Below are 12500 nucleotides of genomic sequence, written 5' to 3'. Positions count from 1 at the left end.
GTGGCCGGGGCTCTGTCCGGGGCCTGGCTGGGGGAGCAGGGGGAGTGTACCTGCTCTGCATAGATGAGTGCTCTGGTAATTGGTGGAGGATGGGGAGTGAGGTCATCTGGGCCTGACGGAGACGTGACTGCCCGGCCTCCCCGGCCCCCCCGGCCAGCCCCCCCGGCCAGCCTCCCCAGCCTCCCCAGCCAGCCTCCCAGACAAGCTTCCCTGACCAGCCTCCCCTGCCAGCCTCCCCAGCCTCCCCAGCCTCCCTGACCAGCCTCCCCAGCCTCCCCAGCCTCCGCTCCGGTAATGACATTCCAATACTTCTGCTGCCTTTTAATGGCAATCAGACCTTGAGGGCAAAGAACGGACGCAGACGCACAGATGCGTGCGCACGTACACGTACACACACACACACACACACACACACACACACACACACACACACACACACACAGCCACGTGCGAGGCGCGTGCGCACACACACACACACACACACACATACTGTTCAAGGGCAAGGAAAGGATCTTCAGAGATCCGCACCACTGACAGCACAAGGACAACCAGACAGACAGACAGACAAAGACACAGACAGACAAACAGACAAAGAGACAGACAGACAGACAGACAGACAGACAGCTCTCTGCACTGCATTTAAGAAAAACAGGAGGCCTGTTAGCCATAGAAGGCTGCTTTATCTTGGGCTTTACTGTGTGGATGGGCGATCGATAGGTTTAAGCAGCGGGGGCTGTGGGGGGGTGGAGCTGTGTGGAGCTGTGGGGGGGTGGAGGCGCGGGGGGGTGGGGGGTTGGAGCAGGCACAGGCGCAGGCAGGAGGTCAGGACTCGGCAGAATAGCCCTGGCAACACTTTATCTCTGCTTCCTGCAAGGCTCTGTGTCTCATCAGGGGCAGACCGGAGCTTAGAGGCCTGCTGCCTGGCAGTGTGTGTGTGTGTGTGTGTGTGTGTGTGTGTGTGTGTGTGTGTGTGTGTGTGTGTGTGTGTGTGTGTGTGTGTGTGTGTGTGTGTGTGTGTTAACAGCTTGCATTGCAACCCGCACGTCGTTGGTTTAATTCATGCTACGAACAACAAAATTAGCTAATTGTTGTTGCTAATGTTTCCTAATGCCTTCCCCTGACAACTTACTTTACCTTAACCACTGGAAGGTAATGCCTAACACTGCCTCACGGCCACGGAAGTCACGTAAATTCACTTACTCTCATGTATCTTCAGTTATTGACGTATCGTCCAAAGATCTCTCTAAAGCCTAAACCAGGACATGCAGTTGGGAACGCGGAGGTAGGGAGCCAACACAGTTTAATTAGGAGACTGTGTTCACATTATCAGTTAGGTGTTCCACTTTTCCATTGCTGATATTATGTGATTTGTTATGACGCCTCAGGAACGCATACGGCTGCTGCTGTCCCTCGTCCTGCCAGGATCCATGAATTACATCGAGCCCGTACTCCGATTTCTACCTCCACCAGCCTCCCCTGGTTTGGATGGAGCTGTCAGGGAGAAATGGCCGCAGCCTGGCCTGTGTGATGGTAGGAGAGGAGGCTGGGGGCTGGGGGCTGGGGGCTGGAGGCTGGAGGCTGGAGCAACATGCTGACCTCTCCTATTGAGGCCTGAATGGCGGAGGATGACATCACCCGTCACCCAGCCCTGAGCTCAGGGGAACCAGCCGGGTTCTCTGTCTGATCTCCCTCTGCAGTGGAGGCCAGGGCTGACGCACACCAGCAATAACACACACACATACGCACACTCACATACACGCACACATACACACACTCACATATGCACACACACACACACACACATTATGCACAAATACTAGCAATAACATGGACACACACACACTAGCAATAACACGGACACACACACACTAGCAATAACACGGGGACACACACACGCACACACATACGCACACACACAGATGTACACACACATACGCACATACGCACAAACAATAGCAATAACACGGACACGCCCTCACATACGCACACACACATACGCACAAACACTAGCAATAACACAGACACGCACTCACATACACACACACGCACGCACACACATACGCACAAACACTAGCAGTAACATGGACACACACACACATCCTTACGCACACAGGCAAGCACAAACGCACACACGTGCACCCACCCACACAGACACACACAAAAATCACACATGAACTCATACACAGAGATATGTGCATCTGTGCTTTTGGATATTATGAATCATTTGCTTATTTTCCATCATAAAAGCCAGAGAGAGAGAGAGAGAGAGAGAGAAAAAAAAATCACATTCTAGGTTGGAGGGAGAACAGGCAGCTATGCTTTGTCGGAAACAGAACAAAACAGTACAGTGGGGGCCGAGGCCGACGGTATGAAAAAAAATAATTTGAAGCACTACAAATATCTGCTAATTAATCAGCTACACAAAGAAATGAAATGATAATAAGGTCTTTGCTATGCTCCAGTGGCTGGGGGGGGGGGGGGGGGGGGGTCGGAACAACCCAGAGGTGAGGGGAGGGATAGAGGGCCTGAGAGGACCCCCAGATAAAGACTTTTATTTCCAGGCCAGATGCTGAGGCAAAGGGGGGTGGTGGAGGGGGGGTGGTGGAGGGGGGGTGGAGAGCCTGGCTCCTCCTGCTCACCATTCCGGGCACGCCAGTCATTTGTCAGCTCTGGAGAATAGTGTAATAGTCGCGTAATGGCAGGATTCTTTTTTGTGTGTGTGTGTGTGTGTGTGAAGAGGGTGGGGAGTGGGGTGGGGGGTGGGGGGGATGGGGGGGGGAGAGTGAACGAGAGAGAAAGAGAGATGTGAGGTGTGTGTGGGTCTGTGTGTGTGTGTGTGTGTGTGTGTGTGTGTGTGTAAGAGAGATAGAAAAAGCGTGTGTGTGTGTGTGTGTGTGTGTGTGTGTGTGTGTGTGTGTGTGTGTGTGTGGTGGAAGGAAGGCTGGGGGCTGAAAGATGGTGGAGAAAATGTCTGCAGATGGATCCAGAAGCAGCCATACATCCTTGTTAGCCCCCCCCATCTCCCGGTGCCCCCCCCCCCCCCCCAGACCCCCGATGGGGCAGACACACCAACACAACAACAACACCACTGCAGTCCCCTCTATATCTCTATCACATACACACACACACACACACACACACACACACACTCACTGTCTCTTTCACTCTCTCGTAAACACATACACACACTCTGTCTGTCTGTTTTAATACATACAAACACACACACACACACTCTCTAGCACACACACACGCACACACACACACACACACACACACACACACACACACACTCCAGCACAAACACTCCACCACTCCACAAACACACACAATGCATCACCCGCAGGGCACCAAATCAACACACACCGCGAACAAAGCCCTGGCACGCGCCCGCCTTCCCCTCTCTCTCTCGTCCCAGCGAGGAGTCGTCCCACTGGCCAAACCCGCAATCAGCAGCTCCACTCTCCCCACCAGCTAATGTCCTTCCACATGACGCTCTGTCTCTGTCCCCCAACGACAAGTCACTCCTCTAAGGAGAGCTGGCAGACAATGGCAGAGTAAACAAAGAATCAATGGCCATTTTCAGGCTAGTCTCCGACGGTCATATCTGCATTCATTACGTCTCATCGCTTTTAGTGTTTTTCTTTTTTGGGAGGGAGGGGAGGGGGGGGGGGGGCGGGGGGGGCATAAAGAGATCCTATTGAACGAGAGTGTCACATGTTCCTCTGCTGTACACGTCCGTCACGCGGGCCTTCAGGCTAACCACACCGAGGGGTCAGTCATGAATATACATGTGTGGCTGGCAGGGAGATGATACAGGGGAAACAGAGTGAGAGAGAGAGAGAGAGAGAGAGAGAGAGAGAGAGAGAGAGAGAGAGAGAGAGAGAGAGAGAGAGAGAGAGAGAGAGAGAGAGGAGAATGAATATAGATGTATGGTTTGCAGGGAGATGATACAGAGGAAACAGCAAGAAAGAGAGAGAGAGAAAGAGAGAGAGAGAGAAAGAAAGAGAGAGAGGGAGGGAGGGTGGAGAGGGGGAGAGAGAGGGGAGAATGAATATCCATGTGTGGTTTGCAGGGAGATGATACAGGGGAACAGCAAGAGAGAGAAAGGGAGAGAGAGAGAGAGAGAGAGAAAGGGAGAGAAAGAAAGAGAGAGAGGGGGGAGAGGAGAATGAATATTGAGTTAGTATGCCACGCAGGGTGGGACTGTGTCCTCTGCTGATGCAGTCTAACTGGGGACTCATGAAAACAACTATCAACTATCCACTGTACATGTCTACCTCTGCCATGGAGGTTACACTGTGCATGTCTAGTACTGTCATGGAGGTTACACTGTATATGTCTACTACCCATCAACAATCTGGCCCCCTCCTACCTTGCCGAACTCGTCCCCCTCCACACCGCCTCCCGTTGCCTCAGGTCTGACGACCAAACCACCCTCAAGACCACCAGGACCAAGCTCCGGACCTGGGGTGATAGGGCCTTTTCAGCCGCAGCCCCGTCCCTCTGGAACACCCTCCCCAACCACATCAGACAGGCCAACCCTCCCAACATTTAAACAGGCCCTATTGAGGCCTAATTGAGGCCTACCTCAATTAGGCCCCTATACTTTCTTCTATTTACCTTTTGTTTCTTTTTATTATTACTACTCGATCTTTTCAGTTTGAAAAGCGTCTTTGAGTGTCTAGAAAAGCGCTATATAAGTCTAATGTATTATTATTATTATTATTATTATTATTATTATTATTATTATTATTATTACTACTGCCTACTACTGCCTTATAAAATAAGTATTGGGACACGGGGAAAGACTAAAACATGAGGTTGGCCCTATCCGGCACTTATGACTGACATACTGTAGAAATACCCATGTAATAACTGTAGGGACGACATTGTATTAACATTGTACTGTAACATCACAATAAACTGACCCTATGCCATAATAAAGCAATTATACACAACTAAAGCAATTGCACAATGAATGTATCATTAGCACTGTGTTGTCACTAGTTGTTGGGGATTTACATTACTTTGGCATTTTTTGGCATTTCGCTGACGCCTTTATCCAAAGACAACAAATACATTTGTCTAAGGAGATGCTACTAGGATCATTAAACAGTTGCTACACAGGTATAGGGGCAGATAAAAAGTAAGATCAGACATTGACATCCTTTAATCCTTTGAGAACAGTGTCTGTGAAGTGTTCCTGACACACATCTAACAGCACATTGTCCTGGGCCTACCTGTCACCGCCCACCTCCCCTGCTGCCATGACACCTGTGTGTGTCCAGACAGTCGGAATGGGATTACTGATCCCCATCACCACACACACACACACACACACACACACACACACACACACACACACACACACACACACACACACATTGTAATCATTTATTTCTGTCCACATAGAAACAAGTATACAAGGACACAAATACTGAAGGCACAGATGGGATGCATTCACAAACAGACATGGACAATGTCTTTCACATACAACAGGACAAGTAACACCGTCTCCGCCATATTTGGCGGCTACCAATAATCGCAGAGACAGAGCAATACTTGCTGAGCCTTTTTGCTTCTCCCTTGGACATTCCCAGTAGACGTAGTCCTCTGACAACCAATCTGTGCACATGTCCAAGACTGCCAAATATAAAGACTAATAGCGTACACCTATAGCCTAGCTCTGAGATGGTGTCTACAAGCTGCTGGTATTTCATGACCTTAGTCATGAAGGCTTCCTCTAGGCTTATATCAAAGGTGCATGCTACCTCTAATACAGACACCTCTCTGGACTCTTCATTAACAACAACAACATCTGGTGTGTTAGCAGACAACTGTGAAAAGTGACATTGGTCATTACAGAAATTGAACATGGATGCATTGACACAAGCATGTGTATACATTTTCACTGTAACTGGGAAGTGGAGTGATATGTCCTTTACTATTAGGCTCACAATTCTGTCATGACGTGCTATATACATTCCTTTGTAAACATAACAGCCATTCAAGATATGTGAAAGTGTTTCTGTAACCTGTTCTGTGGTGTGGTGCAAGCAATGAGGAACCTGAGTGGAGGGAAACCAAATAGAGAGGTTGAGTCTGGTAGGAAGGACTTGTAATCTGGCCTTGGTTGTGAATATGACAATGTCCTCATCGAGTGCAGTGTTTTTTAGAAAAGAGTGGGAAACAGAGTGATCAGCTGTGGGAAGACATGCCAGTTTTCCCTGGAGTTTCAGACCAGTCCAGTGTTGTTGTTGTTGTTGATGTTGATGAAGGTCCATGAGAGTCCGTCTGGCCCCTCTAGATGTTAGCTGGTGGCTCTGTCCAGCAAAGGAGGCTGTTGCCCTGACCTGTGTGAGAGGGTCAGATATACAGTTCTCTGAGACCCGAACAGTCTCAGAGTCAGACCGCACCCACTCCAGGGACACCCCGGCTCGGACACAGAGGTCATTCAGGTCTGGCCAATCAGACCAGACTCCAAAACCAGCGGAATGAGTGTCCAATTTTCCGCTGGGTTTCCTCTTGAATCCTCTTGTGTGTGTGTGTGAACACACACACACACACACACACACACACACACACACACACACACACACACAGGCGGGCACACACACAGGCACACACATGCACACACACACACACGCACACACACACACACACACCACCCTCTCTGCTTCAGCCATAATCTGTCCACCACTGCCAAATCTATTTTGTTGTGTATCTCCTCTGATGGGCAGGCATGTCATTAACTCCTTGGCATGAACCGTGGGTTGTCATTTGCATGGTAATACATGCCTGCTTACTGTAGGTGGCACACACACACACACACACAAGCGTGCACACTCATGCACACTCACGCAAATACACACACACACACACACACACGTCCATGCACACACACACACACACACACACACACACACACACACACAGAAACATAGCCAGCTGTGTGCATAACTTCAGCAAACCTTGGCAGCCTTCATCAACTTTTTCCCACTCATATCCTCCTATCGTTTGGTCAAGGAAGAGTAATGGTCATTTTCAGGTGGCAGACAGTATCGATTAAACAATACGTTTAGTTTTATTAATGTATTTCAACGTGAAGACCTGACTAATGAACCTTCAGACTATTGACTCGTATTAATGCAATGGTACATTCTGAAATTATATATTTATTTGGTTATATAGGCCTCCTGCCATCCATTAAAGACTAATTTCCTTTGGCCCAGTTTATCAATCCGGAGGCACATCTTTCCTGGAGATCTTTGGCTCACTCCCAACAATGACTTATCTATCAGCCCCTGACCACAAGGAGAAGACTGTGTGTGTGTGTGTGTGTGTGTGTGTGTGTGTGTGTGTGTGCGTGTGTGTGTGTGTGTGTGTGTGTGCGTGTGTGTGTGTGTGTGTGTGTGTGTGTATGTGTGTGTGTGTGTGTGTGTGTGTGTGTGTGTGTGTGTGTGTGCATGCGTGAGTGCATGTATTGTACAAGTATGGTGTGCGCATGTGTGATCATTCCTGACTGCATATGGGTGTGTTCTTAGTGGGTCTGCTTTGTGTGTGTATGCATGCATGCATTTACTGTGTACTGTACATGTGTGGTGTGTGTGTGTGATTATACCTGACCGTGTATGTGTATAATATACACACATATATACTGTATATACTGTATATATATATATATATATATACATACACACACACGTATATATATATATATATATATATATACAGTGTATATATATATATATATATATATACACACACATATAGATAGATAGATATATACACATACATATTATGCATACATGCGGGCAGGTACGTACGTGAGCGTTTGTGTGTACGTGCCGTCTATGGCGAGGGTGGGGGTGATTATGTGCAGAGCGGGAAAGAGAGAGAGTGTGTGTGTGTGTATGTGTGTGTTTTGAGAGATGGATGAACAGAGTAAAGATTGCAGTCATCCGCTGTGGTACAGTGCCATCAGGTCTAATGAGTGTGCCGGGGTGACCTCAGCAGCCCGTGGGTTCACAGAGCTGATTAAACATCCCTCTGTGTCAGGGGACCAGAGGCACGCCTGCTCTCTCCCTCCCCATCCTAATCGCTCCTCCCTATCTAACCCCCATCCATCTCCATCTCCCCCCTCCTCTCCCTAAGCCAGGGCCAGGGCCAGGGCCGGCCGCTGGGGCTGGGGTTGGAGCTGGGGTTTGGGGCTGAGACCTGGGGCTGGGGCTGGGGACCTCTTCTCTAACCATAACACCTTGTGGAGGATGTCGGTGCAGAGTGTGCGTGCAATAACGAGCGTCAGGCTCAAAGCTGAAGATACTGTAGGTAGGGAAGGAGGTCTGACAGCTGACCTTTTGGGGGGTAGAATCTGTCCTGTTGATAGCCTGTAGTGTGTAGAGTTAGCGTGTGAGTTTAGGATGCGTTGTGGTCCACGATGATATCGTGAGGGGACTGTGGATCGGTCTCTGCCCTTCGTATATGTTGATATGCTGGTATGTTCTTCTGGTCTTATCTCCAACACCACGGGGACAATTTTGACAAAACGTGTATGAATGACGCGTCTTGTCATAGACATCCAGCATTTACTATATTATATTGATTGGCTCAAGCAGGGTGCTATAGTAAACTACACAGTAGTGTGAGGCTGTACTCTGGGATCATGAGGTGGAGGCTGTCCGGAGTTGTCTGAGGTCATGAGGTGGAGACAAGCACTTACGGGGTCAGCCGACTTCTTTCAAATCTTTTGGCCCACTTTGAACCCGGAGAACTTCAGTTGACGCCCAAACATCAGAGAGAGCTTTTAAAAAGGGGGGCTGCAATTAGGGGGCTAAATAGCGTGCCGTTTATCAAGGTCTTTCATGTACACCATTTTATTTTTATGAAAGCAATCGATTGTCCCTGCGGTTTCAGAGCGCTGGGGCACCTCTGCTTGTGTTGTGTTGCTCTCTCTCTCTCTCTCTCTCTCTCTCTCTCTCTCTCTCTCTCTCTCTCTCTCTCTCTCTCTCTCTCTCTCAGAATGCAGCCGGGGCCATTAATCCAACAGGGGGTAAGTGGAGAGAGAGGCTGGAACACTCTGACAGACACTCCTTTCACATTTACAGAGGAGTAATCAGACACAGGCCCAGGTCGGCAAAAAAAAAAGAATACAGCAGCGAGAGAGAGAGCCCTGAATTCCCTCCTAGGGTCGAGGGCTTGAGGAGTGGCCTCATGGTTCTTGACAGTCGAGGGGAGGGAGGAGGAAAGAGCAGGAGAGAGGTGGAGAGGGGAGGAAGAGAGAGTAGGAGGGAGGACGAGAAAGAGGAATCCAATGGAAATGGTGAGCCCTAGAGTTGAACTGGTGAGGCCTAGAGTTGAACTGGTGAGGCCTAGAGATGAACTGGTGAGGCCTAGAGTTGTGTGTTATTTACAGCTGGCAACAATCAAAAGAGGCATACAGAGTACAGAGAACAGCGCACACAGATAGAGAGAGGCAGGGGAACGAGCACACACAAACATGTTCACACACACACAACAGGCTCCAGCAGTGCAGGGCAGCAGGGGAGGCTGCAGGCCTTGACCAGATAATCATCCTACAGTGATCACCAGGACCTCCAACATCACTGAGCAAATACACAACTCCTAACCCCCCACCAGGAGTGGGAGGGGGGGAGGGGAGGGGAGAGAGAGATAGAGAGAGAGAGAAGGAGAGGGGGAAAGACAAATTGAGAGGAGGAGGAGAGACAGGGCATGCATGCGTGCGTGCGTGCGTGCATGTGTGTGTGTATGTGTGTGCGTGTGTGTGATGTTGTGGGGTGCTAATCTTGGTCTTATCTCGGTCTGCAGCTCGGCTCCACATCCCCTCTCCTCTCCACCTTATCTCCCATCACTGTCACTCAGCCCAGATCAGCCTCAGCACCTCCAGCTGGGCCCCGTCTACCCCGGCCTGCCTCCACCACCCTACCCTACCCTTCACTTCACCCAGCCAACGGCAGTCGCCAGCAGGCCTCACACACCGACAGGATCTCACACACACACACACACGCATGCCCATACTGACACACAGACACACGCAAACGCATATACGCACGCATACACACAGACGCACGCATGTACACACACGAATGCGTACACGTACACATATGCACGCGCGCGCACACACACAATAATACTAATGCGCACACACACATACACACACGCACCCACACACCCTCTGAAAAACACATATTTCACAAAGAAGCACTGACACAACCAGGCTAACACTCTCTCTCGCTCTCTCACACACACACACACACACACACACACATTTCATTATTCACACCATACATCACACCTTAGGTGACATCGAGGGTGACCCCCATCTACCACCCACTACGAGTTCTGAGTGTGATCACGGTCTCCAGCCCACCCATCACAAACCCCTCTACTCAGACTCACTAATCCACAGAAACATGCCTACGCACGCACGCACACACACACACACACACACACACACACACACACACACACGCACACACACACGCACACAGACACACAGCCTGCTCCCCAGAAACAAACACAAATCCCTCTGGGGTGGTTTCATATTTGTGGGAGCTGATGGGCCTCTCCTCTACGCTGAGGTAATGGGAGATAATGGAGTTGAAAAGGACAGCTGCTGGTGTGGGTTTAAGTGGGATTTGGGGTGAGAGATTTATATTTGGAAGGAAAAGCAGGCGGATGAAAAAAGTTGGGAGAGGATTTTTGGAGGGGAGCGGAGGGAGGGAGGGAGGGAGAATTAGGTGGGGAAGGTGTCTGGGCTTATCAAACTAGAGAGAGCGGGGAGGGGGGGCGAGAGAGAGAGAGAGAGAGAGAGGGAGAGGGGAGGGAGAGAGAGAGCTGGGAGAGAAATGATGAGAGGAGGAGTGCATTGGGATTGAGGAGGGGATCATCTCAAACATTTCCACAGATTCACAGAGGAGGGAACAGACTCCAGCCAATTCTTCCACTGAGCGGGTCAGAGAGAGAGAGAGAGAGAGAGAGAGAGAGAGAGAGAGAGAGAGAGAGAGAGAGAGAGAGAGACAGAGGGAGGGAGAGCAAATGAGAGGGAGTGAGAGAGCAAAGAAGGGACACAGAGAGAGAGAGAGAAGGGGGGGGGCTGGCAGACTAATTGGAGAGGATCAGAAACGGCGCATGTCTCCCTGTAACCCCCCGGAATCAACCCTGACCTGCCGTCTGGATCCCACAGGCTCCCTGAGTGCTGTTCTCCCCATTGATTATCCACTTTGCCTCACGCTCCAACTCCTTATTAGAGGAAATCTCCCTGTCGGAGATGAACTGGAATACCCCGTCAACACGTCCCTACAGCTCTACTGAACATTACCACAGGACGAGATGGAGGAGGAGGGAGGAGGAGGAGGGAGTGATGTGGTATGAAGAGGTAGAGGTGAAAGTGAGTAGGATGAGTGGAGAGGTAGAGAGAGAGAGAGAGAGAGAGAGGGAGTGTAAAATAATATGTGTGTGTGTGTGTGAGTGTGTGTGTGTGTGTGTGTGTGTGTGAATGTGCGTGTGTGTGTGTGTGTGTGTGTGTGTGTGTGTGTGTGTGCGTGCGTGAGTGTGTGCGTGTGTCTGTGTGTGTGTGCGTCTGTGTGTGTGTATGTGTCTGTGTGTGTGTAGTGTGTGTGCGTGTGTGTGTGTGCGTGTGTGGTGGCGCTGCCGTAAAGGCACTCACACTTTATGGGGTGTGGAGGGGGGCCGTGGAGGGGAGCCGTGGAGGGGGCTGTGGAGGGGGGGGTGGAGGGGGAGGGGGGCCGTGGAGGGGGGTGTGGAGGGGGAGGGGGGCCGTGGAGGGGGGTGTGGAGGGGGAGGGGGGTTTGTGGAGGGGGAGTCGTCTCCATCGCTCCTCCACCTGCTTTAATGACACTGTTTAAATGGAAGAGCTGGGGCTCAATCTGCCTGCACCAAGGACTGCATCATACACACACACACACACACTCTCACACACACACTCACACACACACACACTACACACACTACACTACACACACTACACACACTACACACACTACACACACACACTCACTGGGACTGAGCTAGGGAGAGGCAGAGGGAGAGGGAAGGGGAGGGGAGGGGGAGTGGATGGAGGGAGTATACTGTATATTGTCCATGTTCATGGGGCTGTGTGAGGGGAGGGAAGGCCAGGGGGGTGACAGCTCACAGGCTGGCTGTCATGGCTGGGGAGCCGGGAGCTCAGAGCTCCATCTCTGCCCTCTCACCCCCACACCGCACACCTAGCCCCCGCACTCCCCCAGGACTACACACTCATGTAATGCAGTATTGATCTGACATGGTGGTGTGTGTGTGTGTGTGTGTGTGTGTGTGTGTGTGTGTGTGTGTGTGTGTGTGTGTGCGTGTATGTGTCTGTGTGTGGGGGGGGAGAGGGGGGGTTGGGGGGGCTTGACATGACCAACGTGTGACCAACGTGTGTGGTGAGATGGTGGTTTCACGTTGCTTAAGCAGTAAATAGATAGACCTAGTGTATGGAC

The 12500-nt window shown here is 50.6% G+C and overlaps 1 protein-coding gene across 12 annotated transcripts in view; it reads right to left on the bottom strand.

Annotated features, from left to right (window-relative positions):
- Positions 1-12500, bottom strand: part of celf6 (CUGBP Elav-like family member 6) — a gene marked incomplete at both ends in the record, with an annotated part of 122422 nt that overhangs the window by 91345 nt on the left and 18577 nt on the right. The window lies entirely within an intron of this gene.

This window comes from Nansenia antarctica (assembly GCF_963989245.1).
Source record: "Nansenia antarctica genome assembly, chromosome: 9".
In the NCBI taxonomy this organism is placed as follows: Eukaryota; Metazoa; Chordata; class Actinopteri; order Argentiniformes; family Microstomatidae; genus Nansenia; species Nansenia antarctica.
Note: the sequence above shows the minus strand (reverse complement) of the source record. Positions and strands in the feature narration are given on the sequence as shown.